The sequence below is a fragment of the Microtus oregoni genome, unplaced genomic scaffold, assembly GCF_018167655.1.
Source record: "Microtus oregoni isolate MIOR12 unplaced genomic scaffold, Mior012 000011F_ref0000422, whole genome shotgun sequence".
Classification (NCBI taxonomy): Eukaryota; Metazoa; Chordata; class Mammalia; order Rodentia; family Cricetidae; genus Microtus; species Microtus oregoni.
The window spans coordinates 35,663,417-35,674,983 of record NW_024543070.1 but is presented as its reverse complement, the minus strand read 5'-3'; the positions used below and the strand labels follow the sequence as shown (position 1 = coordinate 35,674,983).

Sequence of the window (11,567 nt, the reverse complement as noted above, 5' to 3'; positions counted from 1 at the left end):
CGCCTCAGCCCTGGAAGCTGGCAGGAGGAGCAGATGGCATTGTCTTTGAGCACTAGCTGATCTTCTGAGTAAAGATCATTCAGGTTAAGTTTTAGGAGTCTGTTTCCAGATGAAGATATTAAATTCTGCCATTGATCCTCCCTGAAAGACAAAAAAGTCTTTGGTCTGGAAGCCTGTGGAACTTCCATATTTAAATAATCCTTCCAAGGCTACTCAATAAATGCTGTGTGTTTCCTTGCAACCCGGTTCACAGCCATTAACAAATTTAAGAGACTTAAAGGCATTGTATTGGCAAGACTAAAACCCTATTTTCTGTATTGACTTTTGCATGTTCGAGTTTTTCTGTGTATGTTTGTATGAAGCTCATGAGTCTCATAGACACACAGGGGTGTATGTTCATTTGAAAACCAGAGGACAACCTCAGGTATCCTTTCTCAGGCACTGTGCACCTCGTTTATGGCTCAAAGCTTGCTAATTGGATCAGGTACTTGTCTAACCAGACCCGAGGATATGCCCCTCTTAGTCTTGGTGAAACTGGAATTAATTGGACACTCCTTCATGCCTGACTTTTTAATGTGGTCTCTGGATATCAAACATGCTTGCAAATTAATCACTTTACCACTGAGCTTTTTTGGCAGCTTTTCACATGTCCACTTGCTCAGGACATTTGCTTTCTTTTTCTTCCAAACCGCACAGTGAAAACACCAGTGTGGAAAATAACTGATGTAAAAAGCGATTCATACATGTAAAGCTAAACCAGTTGCCCTTCCAGGATATTTGAGGATTAACTGATTCACACACACACACACACACACACACACACACACCCCACACACACCCCACACACAAATGTGTGGATTGTTGCAGCCAAGCGTCTTTTGTTGTGACTGGGAATCTCTGACCCTGACACTCTGCAGTGCAGCTGACTTTATTAGAAAACTAAACATAGTTAACTAGTTCTGCTCCTGGGTAGAGAGCAGTTCATGGTTGAGACTCTTATCTTTTCTAGCCACTTCATTGCTCAGGATGTATTTGGACTATTCTGAGGTCTCCAGGCTTTTGGGCCCTTTGCTGAAGAAACGATTCTGCTTTTTGCCAGTTCAAAGTGCTACAGTGCCCTTGGATCTACTTTCGATAAGCAGGAATCAAACCTAAAGAAGTTTTTTGAAGTTTGCTCGTTAGTCCACTCAAAGCAAAGAAAAAAGGGGCAATTTCCATATGAAATTGAAATTGGGTTTCCCTTTACAAACATCTTACTCTGTAAGTCTTGAATACAGCAAATTTCAGCTGCCAATCTTTCTGAGTGACTCCCAAAGAAGAGCTTGGGAGTTGTAACACAAAAATGGGTGGAATACATGGATTTCATCCTGCGTAATGAAAGCCCATTGTGTGAGGACCTTTCAGAGTATAATTGAAAAGACTTTTAAAGTCCACACCTTCACCACTAATTGCTAAGTGTATTTTTACCACCAGCGACTCAGGCTGCTGCTTAAAAGGTTTATAAGTGACGGTGTGAGGAAATAAAGTGATGTCAACCAAAACCTTATTGAAATGTGTTCTTCTTTCATGTTCTGGAAGCAGCAACGAAAGGCTTTGTTCAAAGAATTGTGGGTGAATGACCGGGGTCTACAACTAGAGGAAGGAATGATAAGAAAACAGTGAGAGAAAGGCAGTTGGTACAATTGATGTAACGTTCAGTAAGTCACAACTCCTGGGAATTGCACTGAGACCAACGTCTAAAATGGGCAGCTTTTTCTTATCCAAAGCAGTTGGGAGACAGAAAGCAGTAAGGATTTATGAGGAAAATTGCAAATCCTTTGACATCTATTCTCTAGCAATTATTTGAATAAAGAAACATTGCAGGTTTTATAAAAATCTGTTTATGTTGTTTAGGTTTTAAGCAACGTGTTCAAATATAGATAAATGGGAGAACATGGTTCATTGTCTCAGTCATTGAAGTCATCTAAATATTTCTTTATTATTTATGTCATGACTGCTTCCATTCAAAAATGAACTTGCCCATTTTAAAACTTTATTTCCCATTTTGAGTGAATCATGTTTCTTTGGCCTATTCATGATCACTGTCTTTTTCTTTTATTGGACCCAACCAAAATGACAATTCTCAGGTGGTCTAATCACAGGGAAAGAACTTGATAACATTTTGAATATGTCTTACTCTAACTCTGGCATAAGCACTCACGAATGTGAGGTTTAAAATGGCATAGATGACTTAATTTGCTCCTATTAACCCATACTCCAAGTTTTTTCTCATATTAAGGGTAAAATATTATTAATAGGTTATTTTTAGTGACTACAACATATTAAGACATTTACTACATGCATTACTTACCTGTTTCAAAACCATCTTTAAGTGACATAATAGAAAATATAAAAATATAAAACCAGGCACAGTGGCACAGACCTATACTGAACACTTTGAAGATTCAGACAGGAAAATCGCGATTTCAGTGTCATCTTTTGACAGTTTTGAGCCAGTCTGGACTCGATGACAGTGTCAAAAATCAAACCTCCAGCAAACCTAGCAAACTATAAAAAGAAAATATAATATGATACAAACACAATTTTCTGTAAGTCCAGTTCTAGGAAGGCAATACCTCCATTTGACCTCACTGGGCACAAGACACACACATACATGCAGGGAAAATATGCACAAACACAAATAAAATCATTTTAAAAAAATGATTGAATGAATACAACTTTAACTCAACAATCCATGATGACTAGAAACAAATGTGATGTTGATATTCTCATCTAATTATGGGAAAGGACAACGTAAGGCTCTTGTTTAATAGGAATTGTCTCAGCCAGTACCTTATAATTCTTGAGAAATAGTGAGTCTGCAGTCCAGCCCCAAGATTAGAACAAAATCATATACAAAGAAGCTATTTGACTTTACACAGAAATATTAGATTGAAATGTGTCTTTCTCCTAACACCTGCTAACTGATGTATTACAGGTTCAGAGACCAGCTAAATTAGGAATTTTGTTCTAGCATGTAATATTTTTGGTTACTATTTTTACGTGAGAAGTTTAATGAATACTGTACACACTTTAGGAATAGCTGCATATTACAATCTTATTTCCATTTCATAAATATGTCATTTTATTAAAACATACTTATTGAGCACTATAGATACAGGGAACTCTGACCTTGTTAACATTTCAAGATGGAGTTTTCTTCTGAAATCTAGACCAATTGTTCCTGTTAGCTTAAGTGATATAATATTTAGTATTATTTTAGAGAAATGCAGAGTACAGTTGAAGTGTCTGTTATGATATGTTACATTCATCCAGATAGTGCAGAGCTGGTCATGAAAAGCCAGTTACTCATTACTCAGGAAAGGTGCATGCCCTTGAGTACTGAAACTCATGATGGTGTTCAGTGGAGGTCAGAGACAAAGTCCAAATATTTGGGGTGTAGTTTACAAAACAAGGAGCATGTCTTCTTCAAGAATTACTGGATCAATTTTTTTTTTTAATCAGGAGATTCAGTGTGAAATTTGGTTGAAGTGAATCAAATATTTCAAGACCCCAAAGAGACTGTTGACTGATATAGTGATATTTTCATTGTGATTTAATAAATAAAGTTTGCCTGAAGAATCAGAGTGCAAAGTTAGTCATACGAGTCAGGCATACAGGGCAGGCAGTGGTGGCACACACCTTTAATCCCAGCAGCCACACTACTTAGACATAGAGGCTGGGTAGTAGTGGTGCACGCCTTTAATCCAACCCTAGAGAGGAATATAAACTGGGGTAAGACAGGAACTTGGTCTATTTTCAGTCTGAAGATTTCACAGAGGTCAGAGCTCTGTAGTGGTTGGCTGCTTTGCTTCTCTGATCTTTCAACTTGAACACCAATATCTGTCTCTGTGTTTTTATTATTCCTGTTACACACTGACCCAGTTGCTGACATTCTCTCAGAAATCAAAAACAGACATATCTGCTTCTGCTTATGTCTATTCTCACTGTCTAAGATCATGTGCTTCAGGATTACAGGGAAAATTATAGGCTTCTATGACCAACAATGAATATGGGTAGATTCAGGTAATTATAATCAATCTAGTTCAAGAAGTTTGCTTTTTCTCATTGACCTACTCAGACACCAACTTATGTGTTGATTAAATTCCTTACCAACCTCTGGCCAAGTGAGAAATACGTTTACATCTCCTTTTGTCTAATGCAGATAATATAGCTAGAACTGACTTTTTCTATCTATCTACATCATATCTTTATTAGTTCCTTTATTTTGCTACAATAAACATTGTGGCCAAAATAGCCTAGAGAAGAAAATATTTTTTTGGCTTACACTTCTAGACCAAGAGTCTATAAGGGAAGGGAGGCATGGCAGTATACAACCTGAACAGAAGCAAGTCAATCACATCTTTTTTTCCAATACAGGAAAAAGAGAAAGCTAGAAGTGGGGTGAGGCTATAAACACTCAAAAACCTCCCCAAGTGATGTGCTTCATTCTGAAAGGATCCAAGTCTTTAACATTTCACTGTCTAACAGCAAATTAGCTGGGCGCCAACTGTTCACACATGTGAGCCTCAGCAGGACATTTCCCCCCAGATCACCACACTAGTTGTTGAATTTTAGCACTGTGTATTGAAAAAGCTAAATTTAAAGATGGTGTCCTTTGCATTGTTACTACCGTTAGAAGTGAAGTCCAAAATACCTATCGGGAGGGGGAAAATTCAAAACTAAATCCATTACACATCTTGTAAGCAATATCTAGATACTGACCTCTTGCTTCAGAGAGATAAAATATTCCTTATCATATAATTTTCCTAAACTGTGGTTCTTACACTAGCATCTCCTTCAGATCAACAGGGGGCAGTTCAATAAACATAGGATTTATACAATGAGGATTGTGATAATTACTAACCAGGTGGTCTTGGGTAATCCACTTTATCTCCCCGATAACACATCTAAATGAGGAATAGCTGATGTTTTGTATCTAAACGAGGAATAGCTGATGTTTTACCATGTTAAGTAAGATTAACTAAACCATCTCCATCCATCGCCAGATGAAGGTTCTATGGTGATATGCAAGATATTCATCAGTATGTCTATAGGATAGGGCCATTTCTGGTTCCCTATCCTCAGCTGCCCAAGGAACTAACTGGGGACATCGCTCTGGGCCCCTGGAAACCCCTCTAGGTTCATGTCTCTTGCCAACCCTAAGATGGCTCCACATTGGAGCACCGGAACGAGCTCCCAAGGTCCCAATGAGGAGCAGAAGGAGGGAGAAATGAGCAAGGAAGTCAGGACCGTGAGAAGCACACCCACCCACTGAGACAGTGGGGCTGATCTATTGGGAGCTCACCAAGGCCAGCAGGACTGTGACTGAAAAAGCATGGGATAAAACCGGACTCTCTGAACATGGCGGACAATGAGGGCTGCTGAGAAGCCAAGGACAATGGCACTGGGTTTTGATCCTATTTCATGTTCTGGCTTTGTGGAAGCCTAGTCAGTTTGGAGGCTCACCTTCCTAGACTTGGATGGAGGGGGGAGGACCTTGGACTTTCCACAGGGCAGGGAACTCTGACTGGAACCCTGGAGAGGGAGGGGGAGAAGATTGGGGGGAGGGAGAAAGGAGTGGGAGGAGGGGAAGGGAAATGGGAGGCTGGGAGGAGGAGGAAATTTTTTTTCAATAAAAAATAAATAAAAAAGATTAACTAAACCAATATTTGATATTTCTAGTAGTTCTTCAAAATGTAACTTGACACTTCCCTGTTCTTTCCTAGGTTTGCATAAAATTGATGAAAAAGACATGATGTTAAGACAATTAATTCTTCTTTCATTATCATGATATTTTTAATCTCTTGAAGAAAATAAGCAGCACATTGAAAATAGTGAGTTTTCAGAGAAGAGACAATGGATGGTATGCTTGTTGGAAGGAGGACACTTTCTTCATCTCAGGTCCTAATCTTGTTTACTGACAATGTATGTCAGCATCATTTGTGTGCAAATGTACACAATAAGTTAAGTGTAATTATGAAAACATATGTCAGATAAATATAATAACAAAGTAATCAAAATATTACAATGGTCTTGACCTCCTTTTAATTCCAATTTATTAAAAATATAACTTAAATCTTTGACTAGCGATTTTACTTAATATGATACAAACTTCCACTGTCTCAAACTTTTGGGGACCGGTTTTCCTTCCTATTTATCTACTATGAAAGGTAAGTAGAAACCTCAGAACTATGTTACAAACAACCCCTTGCTTCCTTATGATTCAAATTATAAATTGACTAGTAAACTGGACAGGAAGAGTGGGCTGTAGTTCTCAGCTAGCTACACAGGGACAAGTGAACACTGACGTTTTCCAGTGACCTGACTTGTTCGACTCTGGTGATTGCTAACTAGAAGCAGTAAATACTTTTTAACTTACAAACATTTTAATCTATAATGTTTGTACCAGGAGTTAAGTCTTCCTTAGTCGGAGAATATCTAAACTGTTTGATTTCAATGATATTTTGATTAAAATATTATTCTGATCCTGAATAAACATTTTATAAAAAATGACTCAGAGTAATGATCATGTATGTAAAATATTGGCTTTAATGATATTGATTTATATTTATATTTAATGGCCAAATATAGCAAAATTTAATTCTTTAAACTTTTAACATGTTTAGCTCAGTGTTACTCATTATAGTCTAGACATGTTGTAGCCATCACCACTATCTGTTACTGAAATCTCTTCCTCATTCCAAACAAGAAGTTTGAAACCATTAAACAAGAACTCTAAATATCCATCATCTCATTTTCCTGTAGTCTTTTCATTTTTGTGTCTATAATCTGTATATTTTAAATATTTCACTGATGTGGAGTTCCCTCTGCATGTTATGAATAAGTTTTATTACCATTGGTTAATAAAGAAACTGCTTTGTCCTATAGAAGGGCCGAATATAGACAATCTGGAAGATATATAGAAAGAGTAGGCAGAGTCAGAGAGATGCCATGTAGCTTCCAAAGGAGACAGTTGCCAGAACTTTACCAGTAGGCCATAGCCTCGTGGTGATACACAGTTTAATAGAAATGGGTTAATTTAAGATGGAAGGGCTAGCTAGGAATACACTTAAGCTATTGGCCAAATAGTGTTGTAATTAATATAGTTTCTGTGTGATTATTTGGGTCAGGGTGGCTGGGAATTGAATGAGCGGTCTCTGCCTATATTTCATAAATATATGAAATATGTAAAGCATATTTCAAACTAAGTATTAATGGAAAGTTCATTTTATTTCAACATGTACCCAGATTCCATATATACTCCACTAATAAATACTTATTTGTTTGCTGTGGATAATGTTTCAGTGAATACTGGCATGCAACGTTTTTGATAAACTACCTACTCCCAACCTTTTAGTTAAATTTAGTTAAATTTTAAGAAGTACATTTACTGAGTTGGGTAGTATTTCTGTTTTAGCTTTTTCTGTAAGTGCCAAACACTTCTCCATCACATTGAGCTTTGGTGTACATATTCCTAGTCTTCTAAGTTCTCCACAATACCATGTCATGGTCTCTGTATGCTGGAAACATTGTTCTCATGGTGTGGATAAGGTTTCATTGAGACTTTTATTTGCATGCCCCATATATTTAATAATCTCAATCCCCTTTCATGGGTTTAATGGCCATTTTCATATTTGATTTAAAAAAATCAGATGTGAACTTCTGCCAGTTTATGAAGCATGTTTTCTTTTTGCTGAATTATAAGAGTTTAATATTAGATGTAATAAACGATGGACGACAGACCCTAATGGCATGCAATTTGCAGATACTGTTGTAGAAGGAGCTGTGGGCTGTGTTCCTGCCGCCCAGCTCCCAGCCGCCTGGCTAGCTTATGCCCCAAAATAACAACACACAAACTGTATTCATATAAACACTGCATGGCCCATTTCTATTAATGTGTGTAGCACCACGAGGTGGTGACTTACCAGGGAGATTCTAGCCTATGTTCATCTTGGTTGGAGCTTCAACGCATCTGCCTCAGACTATGGCGTCTGAGCTCACTTCCTCTTCCTGCCAGGATTCTGTTCTGTTTACTCCACCCAACTATGTTCTAACCTATCAGGCCAAGCAGTTTCTTTATTAATTAACCAATGAAAGCAACGGATATATTACACTCCCACATCATACTGTGTTTTTCCATTCTGAAGTTATCTTTTCACTTTCTCAAACACAGTCTTTGACATACAGAAATTCTAACTTTTAAAAATTCACTAAATTACATTAGCCATTTTGTCTTAAATTTTAAAAACTTGGGTGAATTAATTTCTACAGTTTTTTAAATTTGGTAATGTCTTACTATATCCTTATTTCTGAATCAATTTTGTTGTGCCATAAGTTTACTTGCTGACAGTTTTCTTTTTTCCAACATTTATAATGTGAAATTTGTTAACCCACTGTCTTCTGTTCTCCATTGATTCTGATGTAAACCTGAACGTCTCCCTTTTGACAAGCTATTTTTCTTTTCGTGCTTTTTGTTTATCATACAATAAATGTGTGTCCTTTTCAGCTTATTCTTTCTGAAGCTGATTGAGATTTTTAGATTAAATTCTTGGATATGTAAATGCTAATGTGTGTGTACATGTGCATGTGTATATGCGTGTGTGTATGTGTGTGTCTCTGTGTGTGTTTATCAAATGTAGGAGGCATTTAACCTTTATTTTTTCAAATAATCCTTCCTGTGGTGTGGGAGGTCCTTCTATATATGTGTTTGCTTTTATTGGTTAATGAATAAAGAAAACTGCCTTGGCCTATAATAGGATAGAATAGAGGTGGGGAAAACTAAACTGAATACTGGGAGAAAAGGAGGCAGAGTCAGAGAGAAGCCATTGAGCCGCTATCAGAGACAGACATGCTGGAACCTTGCAGGTGCACCATGACCCTCGTGGTAAAATACAAAATGATAGAAATTGGTTAATTTAATAGATAAGAGTGAGCTAGAAATATGCATAAGCTAATAGGCCAATGAGTGTTGTAATTAATACAGTTTCTTTGTGGTTATTTTGGGAGTCTGGGCAGCCAGGAACGAGCAGTCTCATATTACATTCCTGTTCCATTCTTTGTCTCTTCTCCTCTTGGGACACCCACAGTTCAAACGTTGGTACACTTGGTGGCATGTTATATGTTTTCTAGGAAATATCAAACTGCTTCCTTCATTTTTTATAGATCAGACTCAAAATACTAAATTTTCTTTCCAACTGTTGAATGTTTTCTCTACTTGTTCAAGTCTTAGTTTTGAGTTTTATTGATTATATTATGACTGTAAGTGTACTTCTTAATGTTATAGTTGCAACTTGATTCTTAGTTAACTATCTTCTCTATTCATAGTGTACCCATAACACTTTGTTTGGTTCATTTTCTCTCTTTAATGTTTTTTTTCCTGCTTATTTCTGGAACCTCTCTATGTATTGGCCTCAAATGTGTGATGATTATCTTGTCTCAGCTGCATCAATCCTAGGGTTACAGCCTGGTCACAGACCCAGCTTCAGCTACTTTGTTCACGTGTTCTTGGGCATATTTACACTATGCTTTTAAAGTCTTTGCCTTGTAATGCCGACGCCTGGACTTTCTCATGAATAGTTCCTGCAAATTAATTTTGTTCTTATAAAAATTGTGCTTTTCCTATCTTTGTATGCCTGTTCAAGATATGAAGGCAAATAAGTTGCACAAAAAAGCACATATCTTATTCCTTTTATATAAATTTCTTTAGAAGCAAACTGGTTACATAAGGCAGATTAGTGGTTATCTAGAATTGGATATAAATTGTTATAGACATACTTTGGTGGATAATGAAAATTTTTATTTTCTTTCTGGCATTGGTTTTATGAGCTATCTGTACATCAGTATGGACAAAATTGCATATTTTAAAAATATTCAGCTTATTGCACATTGATTATATCTCATCTCAATGACGTTGGAAAAGATAGAATTTGTAGAGAAGTACATTTATAATAAATATATAAATCTGAATTAAAACCTGTCCAAAAACTGTATTATATCAAAATTAGATGTGTATTTGCATATATAGGTATATACATAGGAATGTGCATATGAATGCATATATTTCTCCATGTATATGTATGTGTGTGTTTATATTCATAAATATTCCTTTACCTTTCAAAAGAAACATCATTGACTCCAATAAAATTTAGTAATATTGACATCTATGGCACTAGTGAGATTTATCCACAGTTAAAATTATTCTGAAAAGTGTAGGAGTGATATTAAAGTTTCTCTGGCTATTTAAAGAGAAAATTGAATTGGAGGAGACTTTTTTTGGTACCGTATCTCTAAGACAATAGAGGGATGTCGTAGTGTTAAATGTAGGATGGTTCACCAGGCAAACTCTAAATAGGACTTGACTGTATTTACATTGTGGCCTAATTAAAATATAATTTCTTGATTCCTTCCTTTCTCCCATTTCCTCAGTTTTCCACTTTATTTTCATTTTTTTTCTTTTCTTGTGTTGGAAAACAAAGAGGAATGGGAACTTACAGAGGAGCAAACCCATTTCCAATGACTGTCTGAAGAGCCAGCATATGCTTATCTCCAGTTCCTTCTGTTATTTCCGTCCTATGCAATACCTGAATGAACGGGACACCTAGACTACTTCCCCCAAACTGACCTCCTAATATTATTTGTCAAGTACTTGGAGTGAAGTGTGACTTTTAGGAGTAAAGTGGTACACCATATCTACCAGAGTAGGGCTTCTAATAAGTCCAATTTGTGAGTCATCCTTGTACAGGGGCCATGCTAATCTCTCTGGCTTTCTAATTTTAGAACATATGCTGCTGAAATGAGCACAGACTTCCATTTCTATAAGAATACAGTATAACTGGATTTTCATCCATTCATTATAAAATATTTAGGAGTAATCTTGATTACAAATAATGAGTGTGCAAGACAAAAAGATTTTTTTTTTGTCAATCATGGAAAACAATAATACCTTCTGTAGGGAAAGGAAAGTCCAGAGGATATAAACTCATGAAAAATTAAAGTACAGAAAATGTACAGGAGAGATAATATTTTAAATAAAAGGGCGAGAGAATTTCTGTGAAGTGATATCTAAGGAGAACCATGAGTGACATCAATTGGCAGAGCAAAGAAGGATATGAACAAACATATAGTAGAAGGCCATAATCTCTGGCCACATGACTACTCTGAGAACTACTGAAATGATCCTGCATTGTGTACTATTCAAAGATTCAAAGTTCTCTAGAGTAACAGAACATGTAGAATGAATCTCTCTCTCTCTCTCTCTCTCTCTCTCTCTCTATATATATATATATATATATATATATATATATATATATGTGTGTGTGTACATATATATACATGTATATATATATATACATATAGAGAATCTATCTATCTATCTATCTATCTATCTATCTATCTATCTATCTATATGGAGTGGAACTATTGAGAAGTGTAGCCTTTTTTGGAGTGAGTGTGGCTTTGTTGGAGGAAGGGTCACTATAGGGGTGGGCTTTGAGGTCTTCTATGCTCAAGCTATGCCCAGTGTCACT

The 11,567-nt window shown here is 36.5% G+C and overlaps 1 non-coding gene across 1 annotated transcript; it reads right to left on the bottom strand.

Moving 5' to 3' along the window:
- Positions 1-10,736: 10,736 nt before the first annotated feature.
- Positions 10,737-10,842, bottom strand: LOC121453731. Its single transcript, XR_005975052.1, has one exon. It is a non-coding gene; the product is annotated as a U6 spliceosomal RNA (small nuclear RNA).
- Between the last annotated feature and the right edge of the window lie 725 nt (positions 10,843-11,567).